This window comes from Melopsittacus undulatus, chromosome Z (assembly GCF_012275295.1).
Source record: "Melopsittacus undulatus isolate bMelUnd1 chromosome Z, bMelUnd1.mat.Z, whole genome shotgun sequence".
Lineage (NCBI taxonomy): Eukaryota > Metazoa > Chordata > Aves > Psittaciformes > Psittaculidae > Melopsittacus > Melopsittacus undulatus.
In genome coordinates, this window is record NC_047557.1 from 85,687,009 (window position 1) to 85,707,109 (window position 20,101).

The following is a 20,101-nucleotide window of genomic DNA, read 5'->3' on the forward strand; positions in this document are numbered from 1 at the left end:
TTTAGGGTACAGGTCATGTTAATATTACCAAATATATATTTGTAAAGAAAAATATGCACCACCATGATGTTAAACATATTGATGGGAGTTAGCATATTGTTTTGCAGACTCTATTAGGAGCATCATTATGTTCCTAATGATGTTACCTGACCAGATGAGTATTCTCTTGTCTTCAGGAATGAGCATATTAAAAATGGGATAAAGGAAGACTGGGTAATGTAAAGGCAGTTACAGAAACAGAAACAACAGTACCTTAATTGAGTGGAAAACTTGAAGGCTGAATTTCATCAAATTAAGCGTGCTAGATAAGCCCCATGTGAAAATATAGAATGAACTGGTACATCATATTGCAGATCTGGTAACATAGATTTCTTAGTTATATCACATGTAGAGAGGGCTAGTATAAATGCAAAATAAGAAATATAGTATCAGTAGTTAAAACTATAGAAGAGATTTGGGGAATCACAGTGTTTTGAGTCAGATCTCAGTAGTAACCTAGTTTCAAAAAAAAAAGTTGGAAAGAAAGCATAATTGAAGGTACTGAATTAAATGCAAACTAAGCTTAATGAGAGTTTATCCATTGTACACACTGCCCACCTAACCTGTTTTGGTTTGTTTTTTCTTTTTATATATAACTGATATCTTTATTTACTCTCATTTTTTTCTGTTTACTAAGAAAATGTAGTAGATTTGATCTGTCTGCAATTCAGTAAAGCATGGTTTGTTGTCTCTTGAGAAGCATGGAGTTGAGCTGGTGAGGATGAGAAATGGCATGGAATCTGTAAAGGTGGGCAAACAGTAGGTTGATGAAGGAGATGGAGAATACCACTCCAATAGCAGACATCTCTAGCCATGTAATGACTGGAGTTGGAAGCGTACCACTGTGCAGGGCCTACTGGCCCATCCTGGCCTGGGGTGTGTATTCCTGTTCTTGAAGAACTTGGCTTTACCTTGGAAGGTTTCAATCTGCTCAAAGATGAGACAGGTCTGTCTCATCAAAACTGTTCTTTATATGGAATTTTGTAAATTCTATCCAATTCACCTTTGTGTTTTCTCTCAAAGTAGTCATTATTGATTACACTTGCCCTTTTCTTTAGCCTGGTGTCCAGTCCCATTCAGTTAGAGCACTGAAACCACATTTTTTCACTTTTATATGTGTTACATACGAAAAAGAGATACTATACATTTAGTGACCTCTGGGTTTTGTATAGCTTATCCTGAGCCACATCTTTAATACTCCATGTCTGAATTATGATCATTCTCATTTTAATCATCTTCTGGCAGCTTGTAGTACGAGTGTTGGTTGGCTGCCATATTGATCACAAGAAAGAATTTACAGTTGCATATTCACAGTCTGCTGCCTGCTTTCTTTGCATTACCACTTTATGCATGCTCAGCACTTCTAAATAACAAAGCCATCTTCATTCATTAATTCAATCATTTTTTCTTACCAATCTACAAGTGTAACTTAAGGTACCAAGCACTAGCCATGCTGGATATACTCTTTGTAGAACCCTGGTCCATTTAAAGTTACTAATTTGGGCAAACCAAATGAATGAATGAATGCACAAGCTTGGCAATAAAAAGAAACATGGACTCTTCACATTTTAGCCCTTCTGAGGTCTGTAGGAGGTATGAACAGGGTTTGTTTAAGTTATGTTACATATTAGTAGGTTTTCTTTTTCTAATTCCTATTCAGAAGATGGAGACATGGACTGTGAACTGAGAGTGCTGGAAAGAATGCTTCATAAAAATTTCAGCTATTTTTGAGGTTTTTATTAATTTGGTTTTCATTTGTTCAGATTTAATTCTATTTTTTTAAGAAGCTTGGTCTTTACACAAAGGAAAAAATGGGGAGGAGGGAGAAGTGTACATTGACATACTAAGTGAAAAACCTCAAGAAAAATTACAGTAAATTAAAATTTATTTCCCAAGGGATAGAACATACTTCAGTGGGATGAAGGAAGAAACTAATAGACTTTCTATGAACAGCCATTTTTATTTAAAGAATAAGCTTTCAGGCAAATATAATTCTGCAGCCTCCTGAGGATAGCCTTTTTTCTTGTTACGAATAATACCAATTAAAAAAATGAACAATTAAAAGCACTGGAAGTGTGTCAGTGTACATTTTCCATGGAGCTGTGCTTTCTATCATGCCGTTGCTTGCTTAACATGCTTTGTACTGCTGGTACAGCACGCAGTGCATCTGTGCTTCCAGTCTGCAGGCAGTAATTAGTTAACGATGGCAAACATAAATGAATTGTGTCTGCTAATCTGAAGTACTTGCTAACAAATCAAACCTTTTGGGGGTATTTTACAATTTCGAAAGGATGCAATTTGACATTTTAGCTTCTTCGCACATGTTGCTTTCTCCCTCAGTATCTCTTCTGGAGGGAGTGAGGAGTTTTTTTGTTTAACTCTGGATAACATCAATAATCTCACACAGCACACTCAGACTAACAGCACAGCTGAGAAGACAGCGCTGCAGTGCATATGTGGAAGGGAGCAGACAAGTGAAGAGGAAAACTTAAAACAGCTTGGCCACAAAAGATGTAGGCTGAAATGATACCTTAAGGAAAGGCAGTTTGCAGGGATAAGTAATCACAGATTAAGCACTGTTTTGTTTGGTTTTTTTTTTCAGCTGTTGCAATTTCCCCCTCAATTTCCACTAGCTCATGCTTTTTGCATAAGTCTTATAAACCCTCAGCTTTGTTCAGCATGGACAGGCTGGCACCTTGTCCCCTTTAGACTCTCTTCCTGCTCTAGAGGTTTTAACTGCTTTTGTCCCCTCAAATTCTTTGAGTTGGCAACAATTCAGATATTAGATGAGCAGTCCATAACCTATCCTAAGCTTCAGTCTGTTGTATTTTTTGGCCCTCATAAAGGGTTGTTTGATTAAAAATGTGTCTCACTTTTAAACAGTATAATTTGTATTCATAAAGGATGCTATTTCTTCCTTGAAACCTGCTTTCTTTCTCTCTCCCATTCTTATCAGGCATCAACTTCTTGATACAGATGTTAAAAATCATCCTACTTTCTAAAAGATTTTGAACCCACCAATCCTAGAAAAACACATTTATTTAACATCCCAACCAACTAATATCTTGTTTCATATGGAGCAAAACACTTGAATTTTTTGTTTTCCGGTGGAACAAGGTAAGAATCTGCTATGTTCTGGAGATGTGTCCCACCTGTTAATGGTGGGCAATAGCTCACAGAAGCTCACATTTTTTGTTGTATAATACCAGATCCCTTTTGAAATATTCATTAAAATAATGACCTCATAGTTTACTTCACCGTTCTATTATTTATCCACCTCATTATATATTCCTTTAATGTACCAGGTATATTTTTCTAGCATGAGGAAATGTGACTGTGAGTGCCATAAGAGAGTTTCATTTGGGGTACAGGTTATTATGCGAAATTTACCTCAGTTCTTAATTCTTTTGTTTATAGTTCATTCTGTTTTTAAAGGCAAGACTAGTTGGTCTAATTTATGATGGCAGTGTGGACTCGTGGGGGCGGGGAAAAAAAAATAAAAGACATTTTTGTTCATTCTAACCGTATATTTCTCAAGTCCTTGAAAATTTTAGTTGTATTAAACTTTGAGGGTACCACCATTTTTCACAGATCTCCTCAAAAATCCATTTCTTGCACACATAGAAAAGATGATTTCACAATGTTACATGTTCAGAAAGTTGAATGAAAATGCTTCGTATCTAATCTTGACAGTTCTAATTTGGAGAATAGCCAGTGCCCCAGAATGATACACACAGCTAGTGCATTTGTAACACGATACAGAAATCAATACACATGACCAGATTTTCTAGTCCACCACGCTTATTTTGCAAACGTGTCAAAGGTCTGGATGGAAGCATTCCCCATGTCAAGAAGACTCTCTGATGGCCAGAAGCTGGTGAAGGGTATAGCTGTCTTTTACGACAGTTGCCTTAGCCCCTCACTGGGGAGCGAGGGAAAGCATCAAAAGAGTGCCAGCGATAAGGCTGGAAGGGTAGATCTGTCTTCCATTGCCCTGAATCTTCTCCATGTCTGTGCTTTACTGTGGAGGTGACGATAATAGCAACAATTCAAATGTACGTCTGACAGCTTAAACTTCTGAGAACATAACTAATGCCAGCAATCTTCCACACTGGGAATAACCTGTATGGGGTTTTGTTTTCATATTGCTTTTCAAAGATGCCACTTTTTTATAGTAAAATCTGCCAACTTTTCCAAACGTTTAGCAACCCAACTGGAAGACCAGAGAGGTGGCTATTGTGTGCACATAAGACATTTTATAGTGTGAATCTGGGTAACATTGTATATGCTATGCTCCTACACGTCAAGTACTCACAAGGATTGTGACAAACCTGTCAGACTGACCAGCACTGGCAAGCCTGAGGTGTCCCTGTAGTGTTAGTAACCCTCCTTGCTAACATGCTGTCTAAAAGTATTGGGAAATGTTCTGTTGAAGCTGGAACTTTTGTGAAAGAGATGATGCTTTACAGAAGGACAGAGTTACGTGAAAGCAGAATTTAGCTCTGCTTTTTCCATTTGTTGTCTAGACAGCCTACTTTGCTTTGGACTGCACGGTTTTGATGGATTTTAATCGCCAGGCTATTTTTGATTCTTGGTCCCATTTATGACATATACAGTCTTACCTTTTTTTTTTTTCTTCCTTCAAGATGCATGCATCCATAGAGTTGAATTGGTGCAGGAAAGATAAATGGCTAAGGGAAAAGGAAATTAGTCTGAATGTTCTTAGAGCAGGAGCAAGGAGACCATATAAAGGCAGACTGTGTGACTGAGATAAAAACTAAATGAAAATTAAGGATCAAGAGGAGGCCTGGCTGATAGGGGGGAAAGGAAGTCCAAATATTTTCAGATAATACCCAAAAGTTGAAATGTAAAAAAATGCTCCATTAAATCCCATTTCCCCCTTACTTTGATATTTTAATTTCCCATTTCACTGTCTTTTGTAATTTCGTTCTACTATTCCAATGACACTCACTCTTTAGTGAAAACCTACTGTTGCAAACCATTTTCCCAATGACCAGTCCTTTAGCCCAGTGGTATTCGGTGTCTATCCATTTAGATTTTGATCCATACCAGAATACAGAAGTGTTCACTTCGCATTTATGACTGGAAGTTCAGATGTCAGTGGTTGAAAGGAGATAGAGGTATGTGTTCTTCAGAAATAATAATGGCAGCCACGTCTTACATCATCATGTGGCACTTGAGTATTTCTATGAACACCTTTAGTCATTTAACTATTTTCATTTTGTTGCAAATTTTTTACATGTAATGATAATTTGTCCACTCAGATTTATGTTATTGCAGGCTTCAGTCCAGCAAAGCACTTAAGCACTTGATTAACTTTAAGCACATAAGTAGTCCCATTGCTGGATTGGGGCCATTATAAAGGAAAAGAATGTTTCAGGAGAAACTGCGCTTTTGCAGGGGTGTTTTTCTGTTTTGTTTAAAGTGTCAACAGCACAGTTTATTTAGCTGCCTTTTAGACAGTAATCTTATTAGGAAAATTGGCAGGATTAAGCAGCTATTAAGCAAAATCTGTGTGTTTTCACGTCAGTTAAAATCTGTACTGTATTCCCTTGGAATACAACAATTCTGTTCTGCAATAACTGGATTTTAATGTAACCAAGTCACTTAAGATTGCATTGAAATATATTTATTAAATTAGTTGGTGGATTTAGACTGGTGAATTGGAAGTTAAAAATGCAGAGAGGCTTTTGTGACTTTGAGACAGTATTCTGTAGGATTTCTTGCAGTTTTTTCTTCATCAATCAAAATACATTTGTTTACCAAGCAACGTGTAGTTGGTGTTAATTTTACGGACGTTCTGCTGGGTCCGGAATGAAGCCATCTGTCCCCAAAGGTGGCTGTGGTAAGTGGTCTGTCTGTCACTTTGCTGTGCTCCAGCCAGTGAAGACAACAGATGTCAAAGTTTGGCTGCTTTGTTTTCTAATTGCAGGCAGGAAAGCCACCACAGCAGTTCCCTCAACCCTCTGCATCTTATTGCTTTCAGCCAACACTTTCTTAGCATGAAAAAACTAGCAGTTGATAAGACTTACTTTATTTGTATGTGGTAACCTCAGTGCTTTTAATGAAAAAACTCTGTTCTAACCAAGAAATTGAAAGTTGGCAGCATAACAGGACACCAGAGCTTAAAAATAAATATAAAAGAAAATAAAAATTATCTATTTGTGTACTTAGAAGTACACAAAGCTAAGGGTCCCCAAGAAAGAATCAGTGTTCCTATGTCATTTACTTATTTGATAGAAAGGTTTTTGGTCTTAACAGAATAAATAACCTATTTGCTCAGAATTCACTCATGCACAAAACAGTTATCTCCAGTTTCTGAATATTAACATTCCTTGCAGTGATTTTCTTTTCAAGTTTGTTAAAATTAAAACACAAAGCTTTATATGTAGGTGCCACTATGTTTGTACTACAGATTCATTTACCTTGACAGCTGACGTGTTTGTAGTAGTGGTAGAATGGCTTCAGTACTCAGCCCTTCTCCTTTGATATAAGCAGCTGACTCCTAACATTTACTGACGTTTTGGGGGGACGGTTTGATAGAAAAAGTTGAATTGTTGCAAAGTAGTTTCTCAGGTTTCCTGAAGTTTTTTATAGAGTGCTTTGATCTTTGTTCTGGAGACGTAGAAACAACATTGCCTACAATCTGTAGGTGTTCTCTGCACTTTTTGAATTAAATGTTTTGCGCATCTGACAAGATGCAAATTTACCCAGATCTGACTACAAAGAAGCTTCTCTCCTGCCGGGTCTTTTTTGTAGAGAGTTAAACAATGCTATTTTTACCCACTTCTCAAGAATGATTCTAAGAATATCTCTTGACATGCCTGCTTGCCTTCTCCACTTCCAGATATCACCAGCTACCTGCCTGTGTTACAACATCCATCCTGGCTGGCACACAGGACTGAACAGAGAATGAGGAGAACAGCTCAAGATGGAAAGCAGTATCCCAAAATGTGGAGAGCCCCCTGTCTGTAGAGTGAACATGAGTGGCACATACTGATTATCCACTTCTTACACAGTGATTTACATGTTGATGGGCATAGTCTTGTAATTACATAGGCATGCTCACTCTACATTTTCAATTAGACAGCCTGGATATTAGAGGCAGAGTAGCTGCAGTGGCCTGGAAGCTGGGGAAGTACAGAGGTGGTCAGCTTGAGGTGAGCTCTGTGATATAAGAACTCTTACCTGCTAATTTTAAAAAGTGCCAACATCCCCATACTGGACAATACAATCAGTGAGTGCTGAAAACTGATGACACTGGCTGCTTCTTCCTTACATATGGACGGCCTTCTCAAGTATTGTTTTACCTCATGCCCTAGTACCTTTATACAACTCTATCTGTGAGGAGAACATTTCTGAATCCTCAGGAGAATGAGAACATCTCATCAATTCCACATCCAGATTTAATTTGTGTTTCTCTTTAAGATGTTGGACCCTTTTCAGCAACCCTCTCACCTAACAGAGTTAAATTTCCACTTAAATTTGATGCGAAAAATGCTTGAATAAGGAGTACTGTGAAGACTCAGTTCTCATCCCTTCTGTGTCATTAATAGTTATTAACTTGATTTCCAAAAGTGCTGAGCACCTAAAGCTCTTAGGAGAGATTACAACAGGAACTGCTGATCCTAAATCTGTCCTCTGGAGAGCACACAATACCCTGAAGTCATTGAGAGGGGATGGGCATAAAAGACACTTCCACTCTATGCTCCCCTTCCAAACTGCTCAGTGGCATGAGGCATAGAGCTATAAGGACCATCAGTAGACCAGGTGTGATTTGCTGCATACTGGGAAGCCTGCAAAGGGGCTGTCACTCAGGCAGGGTGACTCTAATATCACTGATAGTACTGCATGCTCCCGTGCACACTGCTTGGAGCTTGGTGATTCCTCATCCACTATTCATGGTAGATCATACAGAGCATGATACTCGAGGATTAGGTTGCATCTGTTCCTTTAAAAATAGGAAATAAAAATCCCTGATGTGACACTGAAGAGAAATATCCCCGAATATATAAAGTTTTCAAATCTGTAGTATTTGCTATCAGTATGTTCTTCATTAAATATATATTTTTAAACAGCTGGATTTGGATGTTTAATAATGGCCATTGTTGCTTAGAGCCTGCAAAAGATTAATAACCCTTTTCTGGAACTTGTTAATACAACAAGGCTGGTAGAATCCTGCCCCTGGTGAAATAAATGAACAAAACTCAGACTAGTTTCATGTAAATCACAAAATTCACCTTGAATTTGACAGTGGCAGACATTTAGTGTATATCATGGACTAAAATAGAAAAAAACCAACTTATTTTTACTTCATCCAATGTCCAAATTCTGTGCTCAATTTCCTTGCCTTTTTTGTTGCTTATGTATTTATAAATAAACACATGCATAAATAAATACATAACCTACACCCTAAATTAGTCTCATTCCTAAATGATTTCAATATCATCTTCATCAGAAATTAGATTTTCAGTAGCTGGTTAGATTGTAAAATATGTTCACGTAAATAAGCATGAACATACGTAGTCATTGGCATGTCTGTGCATATATGTGCATAAAAGTATATAATGAATCTAGATACTAGTTTTGTTTCTTAGAAAAGAATGTCACAATATATTCAAGATGTGGTAATGTATTACTTTTTTTATTGCTTTAAAAAGCCTTGAATTCTTGTAGAATATGATTTAGTGGGTCAAACATCCCCTTTCCTCTCATTTATCAGCCTTTTGATCTTGTGTCAGTTCTAAATGTTGGCATGCTTAGGCCATAACACTGTGCTGCAAGATCACAAAAAGACATAGTTATATCTTTAAAAACTTATGGGCATCCTGGTGCTACATCCCAGCATAGCTTAGCAGATGTGGTATTGAGTTCCCCCAAGTCTTCACTACCCCTTTGTCTATTATTTTTTTATAGTTTTGTTCTGCATTCCTTCCACTCAACCTCAAGTAGATGGAAGCCTGTTAGTTTATTACTTACATATGTCTGCACCCTTTTACCTCAGCAGGGAAAGACAAAATATTGAGGAGGACTGTAGTTTTGGGATGGTCAACTAATCCTTCCCCACCTTGAACTAATCGCCAGGCTGATGTGTTATTGTGCTGAGCTCTGTTCTTCAGTGCATTGCCAGTGGGGTTTCAATTTGTAGAAGCATAAACAGATACTAAAGTAAAAAGAATGGTGCAGTGATTTGTTAGCAGAGTTCATATCAAATTATCACAGTGGTCCCCTGCTGACAGTCCTAACAATTACTTCTTTTTTCGTGGTCTTTCAAATGTTTTCTGTTTCACTTAGGTCTTGGTAAATAGTGTGTTTCTCACTGTGTTTTATTTATTTACCTACAAAAGGGAAAGAAATTGAATCTTCAGCTTTCATTCAAACATCTGAGCGTCTATATATTCTGTCCTAACTTAGATGCAATAGTAAGCTTTTTTCCCCATTTTTTTAAAAAATGTATTAGCAAGGAAACTAAAAATGGTTTCAGTTTTCTAGTGCGTACCTGCTTTTGTAAAATTTCTCTCTTATAGCTTTGCTCATTGCAGATCTTACTGAAATTTATCAACTTTTGAGAAGAGCAGCTACTAAATAGGAAATAAATAAAATATATACATTGAGCCAATATTAATAGTCTAATGCATTTGACTCCTATTCTGAAATCAAATTGTCTGTATGTCAGCAGGTATTATTCCCTTTTTGTGGAATATAGTCAGATGATGTTTTGTATAAGTTGTCTAGAATTAAGTTCAACATTTGTTTCCACTCGTTTTCTTCCCTTCCCTTTTTTCAACTCCTGACTTTCACTCTTGCATAGTTACATTTGTCTGCTTCTTGCAATTCTAGTGGGACTGATTTATCATCATTTGCTAACATATCTGTCTCAAAATCTGAGCTTTGATCAGCTTGTATTTTATAACTTACATCTGTTCTATGTTTAACCTTTTGTAATGCTGTTTCTCAAAAATATTATCTACTGTAACAAAAGAATTGTGGCAGACTAAGTGTTCTGTTAAACCTAAAGAAAAAAAAAGAAAATCCTACATGCCTGCCTATTTTGCTGTATTTCTATTACTGATGCATAGTCTCTTTTTCATTAAATCTGTAAATCCGTCACACTTCAACTTTCCCTGTGACTGCTGCTGAACTATAAATTCCATCTTCCTGTTCCTTCCCTACTCTTTTTTTATCCCAACTACAGCTTCTTGAGCTTCATAGCATCCCACCAGCAGCATCACTATCCAGCACAATCCAGCTCCAGCTTCCAAAAAACTAAATATGATGATTAAAAGCACTCCAGACAGCAGAAAGCTTATTTGTTTTGAATAAAACCTGACTAAAAGTTCTGTCTGGCCCTAACTCACTGACATTAATCCTCCCACAGAGATGAGTCCTTGAGGTAAGATAGATGGACAGTAGGTTTGGGGAAGCACTGAGGCTGATCTGTATATTCTGTTGCTACCTAACCTGTCTTTGAGAAAGGAGGTTTTGTTTAAAAGAACTAACCTCCAGACTGACTCTGTCTTGGGTCAGACTGACTAAAACTGGCACGAAAGTGAGAGACACATGAACAAGACCTTTAGAAAGCTGTCAGCTGTTCCTCAGGTTATAAGTAAATGAGCCTTGCCAGCACTGATCAGGTTATTAACATTGATAAAATAATAAAACGTTTCTGCTTGAGATTTTTTTCTCTTCCTACTTTTTCCTTCCTCAGATGCAAGGTGGAAAGTCAGCTCTACTCTCCTTTGCTTTTGAGGGAAACAGAGCTGTCACACAAGGGCCCCATGATCCTCAGGGAGAAATGCTGTTGAAACAAGGCTTGTTGAGAAGGCTTGCTCTCTACACTGACATGACCACAACAACTGCCTGAGAATAGTCTTAGCTGTTCTCCAGTGTCTAAGATGCTTTTGAAGTCCTTTTAGCTAAGTCCACACCCACAGACAGCAAATGCACAGACTGCCTGACCCTGACTGTAGCGGTGTCTGGATGAATCTGGCTGGAGGACCCAATCAGAGAAGAAATACCCACGAAAATGTAATTCCAACTCACATGTCTTTCCAACAAATTAGACACTTTTAATACAAATTAAAATTTTATTGGCATAGGGGCTGAATTCAGTCTTGGCATGAACGGATTCAGGGGATCTACGCTTGCTTTTAACAGAGAAAATTTTGGGATCAGGAGTGGTGATATAAAGCACTGAGAAGCTATAAATTTAAAGCCAGCAAGGACATTAAAAAGGCAGAAGTATAACCCCTACAGCATCACTTCCTTCAAAAAGATGATGAGCTATGGAAGAGTAGTCACTTTTGCTGCAAACAGCTTAGAAAACTTGGGCAGGTAAGCTGAATGTACCGAATGGATCAGAGACAGCAAATACACCTGTGTAGTGATTAATTAGAAACATCAAACCAAAACATGGTCTTTTGTAATCAGTGTATTTGGAGTATATTTGGATGGAAGGAAAAAAAGTGGGATGACAGTCAATAACAGGAGCAGTTAATAAATGAAAGGTGTTGGCAAATCTAGAAGAGAAGAGCAACATTCACTGGTCTTTGTCACTTGAGCCTCTTCCCAAGAAAAGTGTGTGCACTGTCCCCATTTACAGGCACGGAGATGAAGTGGCAAACCCACTGTATCCCTTCTATTACTGTAAATGCAAGAGACATAGATGGCACTTGACTGTTCTCCTACACAAAGATTTCCCTGGTACATGTTTACATAGTAGATATTAATCCTATTTAATTTTTCTGTTCTGGGAACTTGCAAATTCTGTTCTTCATGATTTCCTCTCAGAATTCTATCACCCACTGTTGCCAAAATGTTAAAATTCATACACGTATATTCTTTTATGGAGTTCTTGTTGGCTTCTTTACTGTTCTTTCTAAGATGTAAATACTGAGATAAGTTATACCAGATAGAACATAAAAGCGCTATTTTCCATTCTCCACTTGGCATTTAACGGTGGTGAACTAAAAGTTCAACCTACCTCTAGTAAGTCACCTAGACTAATTTTTTTTTGTTTTGTTTTGATGAGTACATAGACAGACCAGAACTGCATACACCTCTATAACAACTGCTACAGTAACAACTATACAAGTTGGCTTGTGGGTTTCATGTTGATTTTTATTTTGGAAGCATGCCTTCATATACAACTCCCTTGATGAAGACATTAGAAAAGTACTGGCTAAAAGTTATGGAATATATTTTTTACCCACAGGAGTCCACAAAATGTTTATCTTTGAAAAATGCAGAAGCCTATTAAAGATAAAGAACATAAACAAGTGTAAGGCGCTTCTTGAAAGTCTTTGACAAAGGTTGCAAGTGTAGGGAGGTCAAAATGGTATCTTGTTCTCCTAAATATTTCAACAGATAGACAGACTTTTGATTGCATTATCTATTAAAAAATTGCTTTGAACCTTCCGCCAATGCAGACCACTTGTGCTTTCTCAAACCAACAAAGGTTTGGTCAGCAGATAAGAATTTCTGACCGTGGAAGTGCAGCTGCTTTCCTTTCATCTTTCTTCTCATGTGTATATGAAATGTTTGCCTAGCCTGGCCCTGCTATCATAAGGACTTTTTTTTTCTTAATCCTTCCTCTAATTTGAATCCTACACCCAGTCTGCAAATAAGACATGAAAAAAATTTAGATTTAAGCACTGCAGGGTAATCCTGCTGGATGCTGAGTACTTCAGACCCAGTTCAGCACAATACTTAGCCTTATCTGACTATACATATGCTTATCTGTAAGCCTAAACTTAAGCATATGATTAAATGCTCTGATTGATTAGGACTAATGATCCTCACTGAAGTACTAAACCCTGTGAGAGAAGTTTGTTTTACAGGCAATTTTGCTGTTGTTTTACTTCTATTGTTACTTCCCACCAGAGGAGGTAATTAAGGAAGTGTTTGTTTTAACAGCACCAGAGGAATTTCTTCTTTTTTTGTTTGGTTTTCTTTTTTTTTTTTTTAATCTGATTCTTGAAAATCCACTTGTGACCAGTCTTGTGCTTATTAGTCTTTTATTACGTATTTTTCTTCAAAAGCAAACATAATCTCTAGAAACTGTGCCAATGATATCCAGGTATGTCTTTTCCTTCTCAAGAAGCCTAATCTATGTGCAATGTTAATGAGAAAAATATTAAGACAAAGTGCATAAAATTGCTTTCTAGAAATGTTCAATCTATATGTAAATGCAGAGTTGAATATGAGAGAACTGGTTAACAGTATCCTGAGGGAAAGATGGTATTCACGTATACCAGATCATTATACTTGTATGCTTTCAGATGCTGCCTGCTTTAACATTATATGGTTTCCTAATATGAAAAAAATGTTGTTTGTTCTACTTCCTTCTTGCTGTCTCTCAGCCTGTCTTTCAACCTGTCTCTCTCTCTTTTCATTTTTGCCAGCTAAGCCTAGTGGAGTCAGCAGCATCATGAAAACAGGAAGAAAGTTTGAGTTGGAGATTGACAGTTTTTGTGTGACCAGGAAAGGATGAATGGAAGGCAGCAACAGGTCAACTGATGGTTTATGAAATTTTTTGACTGCATAGATGTTTAATAAGGATCTCTTGTCTGCATGCCCTATTGTTGAAGTTGTGGAAATCGAAACTCAATACGTTTGAACAGGGGAAAAGTCGCCATTTGCACAGTGTTGGCAGGTGTAGCCCTCACAAACAAGTCTCCCCAGGCAAACTCTGGTCAGAAAGCTTCAAAGTCGTTCTATCAGTGTCTTGGAATAAGACAGTGCACTGGAAGGTACTTTAAACACTGATTTCTGAATACCCAGTTCAGTAGCATCAGAAAGAAGGGTAACAACCCCTCCCATTTTATCCATGAGGAGAGGAAATTCTGTTGGATGGATTTGTTATGAGCAAAGTGTCTTGCTGTCCTGCCTGTGTCATTCTAAACACTACAGTCAAGCTTTTGTGGGATTTTACAAAGGAAGGAATTGAGGGAGTTTGAAGACATGAAAGACAAGGCAGCAATCAAACCTTATATATTTTGAGGGCTAAGGGTATCCATTTTCCCTAGCAGTATTCCATTACGATTTCTTAGCATTAAACTGCAAGTATTTTAAGCTACTGCACTCAGGAAGAGGAGCCACGTGTTTTCATGATACTTAAACTTTGATCCTAAGTTGCTGTAAAGCTCCAGTTCCACAAAATGCTTGTGTGTGCTTGATTTTAAATACATGAATACACTACAGTGACAGAACGGTGAAGAGCAGTATGAAGTCTACTTTGCTTCACAGCTAAGCCACTATGTAACTTATGAGTATGGTGTATTATCAGTCTAGTGCACCTATTTCTATACAACCCTGCCTTGGAAATACACTCCCTAGAGTTGGTGGGATTTAAGTGCATACTGAATTTAGGAAGAGCAGAGGAAGAGTGCAAATGCTTGATTTATATGCAGTTTATCGCCTGGTGGCCTAAATAACTTCTCACTTCCTGATTCAAATTCTTAGGCTGTGTAAATATTTTTCCCTCCGAGACTTGGAGCTTTTCTAAAAACACTGTGTTGTTTCTTTCATAAAGCCATTATACTGTGGCTTTCAGATTTTTTTACTTTCTCTTTTAGCATCTGCGTGTTTAATGAATAATGGCTCAGATCTTTTTTTCTCATTTTTTATTGACTGAGGACATTTCGTGTGCCTTGTATAGGACTACATGTTTTTGCTCTAATGCCTTGCATATGGGAAGTCTGTGTGGTTTTTTTCCAGATTTGTGTAAATAATAAAATCTGAGCTAGCTGGTTTGATGTTGAAAATTTGTATTATTTGAGTGCAAAATCACTAACTCAGACTTCGAAGGGAACAATGGTAATCCTGTACAGAGAGCCATGTTCTGTCTGCTGGTGAGCCTGATCGCTGGGGATTACAACCTCTGTGATAGATGGACCTGGATTTTTTCAAAGGGGTAAATTTCAAATAATAATACTGAACTGTTACCAGTGGAATCAACAAGAGCTTGGTAATTTACTTCATGCTATGCAGAATCACAAGCAATTGAAAGCATAAATTAGGAAACCCATACACTTTAGAATTAAGTCTCCATAGAGCAACAGGATTTCATCATTTGGGTTTTTGTTTTCTTGTTGGTTATTTTTTTTGCTTGATTGGTTGTTGTTTTTTTTTTTTTTCCATGATCCCTTGGTGTCACTAAGCTTTCTCTGTAAGGAAGATAAAAGATCTGCCATGGCTTTCTTTGCTTATTTTCCTTAACACTGAGTTTTTCATAATAAAATATTTTTGTCTTATATTTATCAATTGTCAGGGCTACTATCATTGATGACACAGCATATGTACCATCTGACATGTAAGGGGATTTTGCTCTTTTAGTGTCAACTGCAACTGTAAGCCTTGCAGCCTGATTTCCTGTATTGCAGAGGTCACAGAATTTGATGAGGGTCACAGGAGGACCCCATAATAGCTCTATGTAGACAGAAGCAAAATACCAAGGGGAAAAATTATCATCAAGAGTGTTAGTCAACAGTGTGCTGAGATCCTGCTGTTGTTTTGCTCATTTAACGCATGGATATACCAGCAGATCTGTAGTGCCAATGATGGCAAACCTCTAGGAAAAGAACTGGATGGCGGCTCTGCCTCTCAAGGGTCTGTAGCTCTTTCAATTCTGTCCACATGGTGGAACATGGTCCATATCCACCCTGATGGGAAAACATGCCATTACTGCATCTAGACTTATTGCACTTACCAAGTCATGCATGTACTCCCCAAGTGTTTGTGTTCGAAGTTTAATTTTCTGTGATCACCATGACAGCATTCTGTTATTTTTGCAACATTTCACTTGTTGAGATGCATTTTGATTATGCTGATCAAAGAGTCATTGAGCACTGGAAGTTCATATTGGTTGTGATTCTGTCTGACGTATTTTGCACTATGTCATGCCTAACTCTTGGTGATGATTAAACATTCATTTGCACTGACTGGGGTGCCTGACAGTCTTACATCATAAAGCATTTTATTCAGTGCAAATTAAGATTCAGTACGCTCCTCTGTGGGGGATTTTCCCACTAATAACATATGTAAATAGCACTCATTCATTCTAATATTAAGGTGAAAAGTACAGAAGCATGCAGATCTCCTAATAAGTGTTATACCTCAGATGAAAGGAAAACTATGTGTTTTTCAGATGTTAATTTTTTTATCTGCACATACTGTGTTCCCCTCCCTCAAAGTTGAGATACATAGAATCAGATTTATAGAGCCTTTATGTTCACAAAGACGGTTTGTCAGAGAGGTACCCATGCATGCACACTTTCTGTAACAATATGGAATCCCTTCCTTCCATGAAGGATGTAAACCCTAATAAATTTGGCCTGTCTGTGCATGTGCAAACCCCCCTGCCCCCCACCATGGCTGCATAACACACAGTTTTAGCTCCCTCAAAGCCTGATAGCTCCTGTCATTTTGTTAAAAGTTGTATTTTCAAGGCAGCATGCCTGTATGTAATGTAGAAAGTATTTTTGCCTTGAGTTGATAGCACACATCTACTCTGGCATGCTCTGTATCTATTTAACATTAGCTTGCTTGGAGACAGCCAAACTATTTGAGTCTTAAGATTTTATGAGTGATGATCAGTTAATTTTCTTTGCCCTTTCACTCCTGAAGGCCTTCCTCTTCCTATTTTTTCTTGAGGGCTCTTGCGGAGGCCAGGTGTGGGGGGAGGCTCCCCCGCAGGGCTGCCGAGAACACGGCCCGGGCCCAAGCTGGGCCTGCGGGGCTAGCCGCGGTCCTCGCCGCCTGTCGCTACGCTGAGGACCGGCAGCCGTTCTCTTCCTCGACGCAAGCCTCTGTCTGCGGGAGACCCGCAGCGCTGGGCCGCAATCGGCACTGCCGGGCGCAGCCGTAACTACAGACAACGTTAACCCACAGAGGCAAGCGGCAGAAAAAGCGAGGCCCCGCAGGCCTTGCTGCTACCGCGGCCTCGAAGGACAGTTGAGAGAAGCCCCGACCTGCGCCTCTCTGCTCCCCCTGCCCGTGCGGCAGGGCGAAGAATGCGCTAGTCCCGCGGCTGTCCCGTCCCTCACCCGGCACCTCCGGCAGCAGAGGTTCGGGGGAGAGCCAAGCGTTTGCCCGTTTGCTGTTCTCTGTCTCCCGGAGCTCTTGCTGCCCGCCCTGGGATGTTTTGGTCTGCCTTGCTCCTGTGCCCGGGCAGCTCCCGACAACTGGCAGGAACTGCGATCCGCGTTCGAGGGGAGCCTTGAGTTACACGAGGTGTCTCATGGCCGAGCCAGCTCGAAGTCAGGCCCCCTCCTCCTCAAGACTTATTATTGTTTCAGTGAAAGTCAGTAGAAAACCTATTTTGGGGAAAAAATATGCCCTAATCCTCATAATCATTTTGTTGCTGACTAGCTGGCACTGGGGCTGCCTTTCAGCAAAGGGAGGAGGATGACCCTGACTTTTTATTTACTTTACTTGAAAAGGTGTCTGAGTTGCCTGTTTCAAATTTTGTAGTTGCCTTGTTCTTCACTGGAGAAAAGCAATGAATTCACTTTAGAAAAACATACCTTTTTTTGTTTGTCTTTTAACCAAGATTTAAATGTTTATATTTAATAAACCCATCTGTTTAATGCTGTTTAACCTCTATAGACAGAATAGTTATGAATGATATTCATGCTTTCTTTTGGCTGTGAGGAATGAGTGCTGTTCCTTCAATTTTGTTTTGAGCTAAACTTGAGGCAGACGTTGGCTGTCAATGGGTCAGGCAGTTACTGAAGTGAACAGTTGGCTACATTTGTGCTAACTCTAGTCTTTTTGGGTATTGCCAGAGGAAAAAGAATTCTAATTTCTATCAGTCTAAATTGCACTGGGCTGCATTATCAGCTGGAAAGACCCCTCTGATTTGACAGGCCCCACTGTATGATGATTAATTACTACTCAGCTTCATTGGACTTTTCTAATTTCCTTTTGCCACTAGCTGTAGGCAACAAGCGATAAGTACTGCTCTTATTATTTTGTGCAAAGGAAAATGTCTATTACTGCTCTGTCCTACAAGTAATCAGAATAAAAAGACAGCTGATCGGAAAACCTGTGAGGATCATTCTGTCTTTATTTATCCTACCCTTGCTTTATTCCTGTGCTGCTTCTACATAGAAGTTGTTTCACACAGTTGCCTGTCAAAATAAGAAGACAAAATCATAAGCTCTGTTGAAGTAGTTGACATTTTGAAATTTGTATAATGATTTCATGGGAATTAATCCTCAATCTCCAAATAAATCCTCCTCAAAATGCTAATGTAACTAGGAATTTTATACCACAGAATGTAAAACAATTCTTAATCTTCCTTTTCTATTTTGCCATAAATTTATTGTATTAGAAGGCTGCCTTGTTGAAAAAAATCACAGCATTATCGCCAGATGCAAGAAGAGTAAGTACTTTATGTAACACATTATAATAATGATTTTTCTGAGACACTGAATGCTCTCAAGTATACCAAGAAAAAGCAGTATTACTAAGAACTTGTCAAGGACTTCTCTGTTGGACAGAAAAATTGTAGCTTGCAACTTTGTTTTTGATGAATCTTCTCAACTCATTAGGCAACTTCCAGCGAATTAAATCTAGAAGAGTCATCTGAGTTGCTTCTGTACTCTGCACATTTAGATGCTATAGCATTTGCTTTCAGGGTGATGACGCTAAGCGCATACTGAGTAACAGCAAAACATGGCTTCACAGTGCATGGGAATACAGTTGCCAGGGTGGAGGAGTGTATGACTGTAGTAGTTACGTGCTGTCTGGACAAATTATCTGAAGATATGGCTTCTTACCTGTAGGCTTGGCATTTGATGCTGCAATTTCAGCTTAAAGGCTGACTCAGTCACATTTGACAGCAATCTGTGTCCTTTTTTGCAGCACATCTACTTTTGGAATGTTTCCACACTTGGGGATTTAGGAATAAATAGAAATTATGAACCTAAAAGTTTGCATCATGTTGGAAAAGGGATTTTTCTCAGCTGTTTCACATGTTTCTGAATGTTACCCTGCTTTTTCTACCTGGAGACTTCTTTGACAGGATAAATATTGATACACAAGTGAAAGCACTTGAAAAGTCTTCCATGGAATTGTATTTGTCTTGTTTTTGTAAGATTTGTTGTTCCAGATGATTCAATGTTTATTTTGAACTGGTCCTTCCTGCTTTTTGTGCATGTAGTTAGGATTTCAGGTATTTAAATGCTTTTAATCAGATGTATACAGCTACCACAAGAGTGATGGTTGGGGAAGGTATGTGAAGCTGTAGTTGCTTGTTTTTTTTTTTTCTGGTTCTGTTTTTAAACTGAAATGGAAGATGTTAGCAAGATTCCTCCCTTAAAAAAAAAAAGGAAGAAATAAAGAATTAGAAACTAGTTGACTTGAGCCCTGAAGTAGTGGGGGAGGAGATATTTCCTATCTTGAAATGTCTCCCATCGGGAGCACACAGCACTTATCAGGCCATCCTTTCTGAGGATGTAAATTCCAGGCCTACTGCCGTCTTTGTAAACATGGATGGCCTTTGTGTGGAAGATGTATTCTGCTAGCAAGGGGGAGAGAGAAGGGATATTTGCATGCAACTTTCACATCTGCTACTGAACCCAAGAGCCTGATTAGTATCTGCATTCCTTTCCCCAAATAAACAGAGAACCAAATGGCTTGCAGATCTGAAACTCCTCTTCCCCAATCCCCAAAGCCTTCTCTGTCCTCTTCCTTGGGCATCTGCAGGGTAAGATTCAGTGACTGGTAAAGAGACCACAGGTGCCACGTATGGCTTCTTTTCCATGGTCACAGCAGGAAGGGACAGGAATTGAGCCTCTCTGTATAGAAAAGCTAGGAAATTGTTTCAAGGTGGCTTCCTGACCACTGAAAATGAGACAGTTTGGCTAGCACATGGTCAGCATATTTCTGATTCACATCACATGGTTCAGAATATTGTGTAGAGTTACTTTTTGCACAGATGTAATTACTTTTATTTTTGTTTTGCTGCCAACAGAAGTAAATATATTGGCACTATATGGGCAACATAGCTGCTAGTGCTGTTTTGCTTGACACAAAC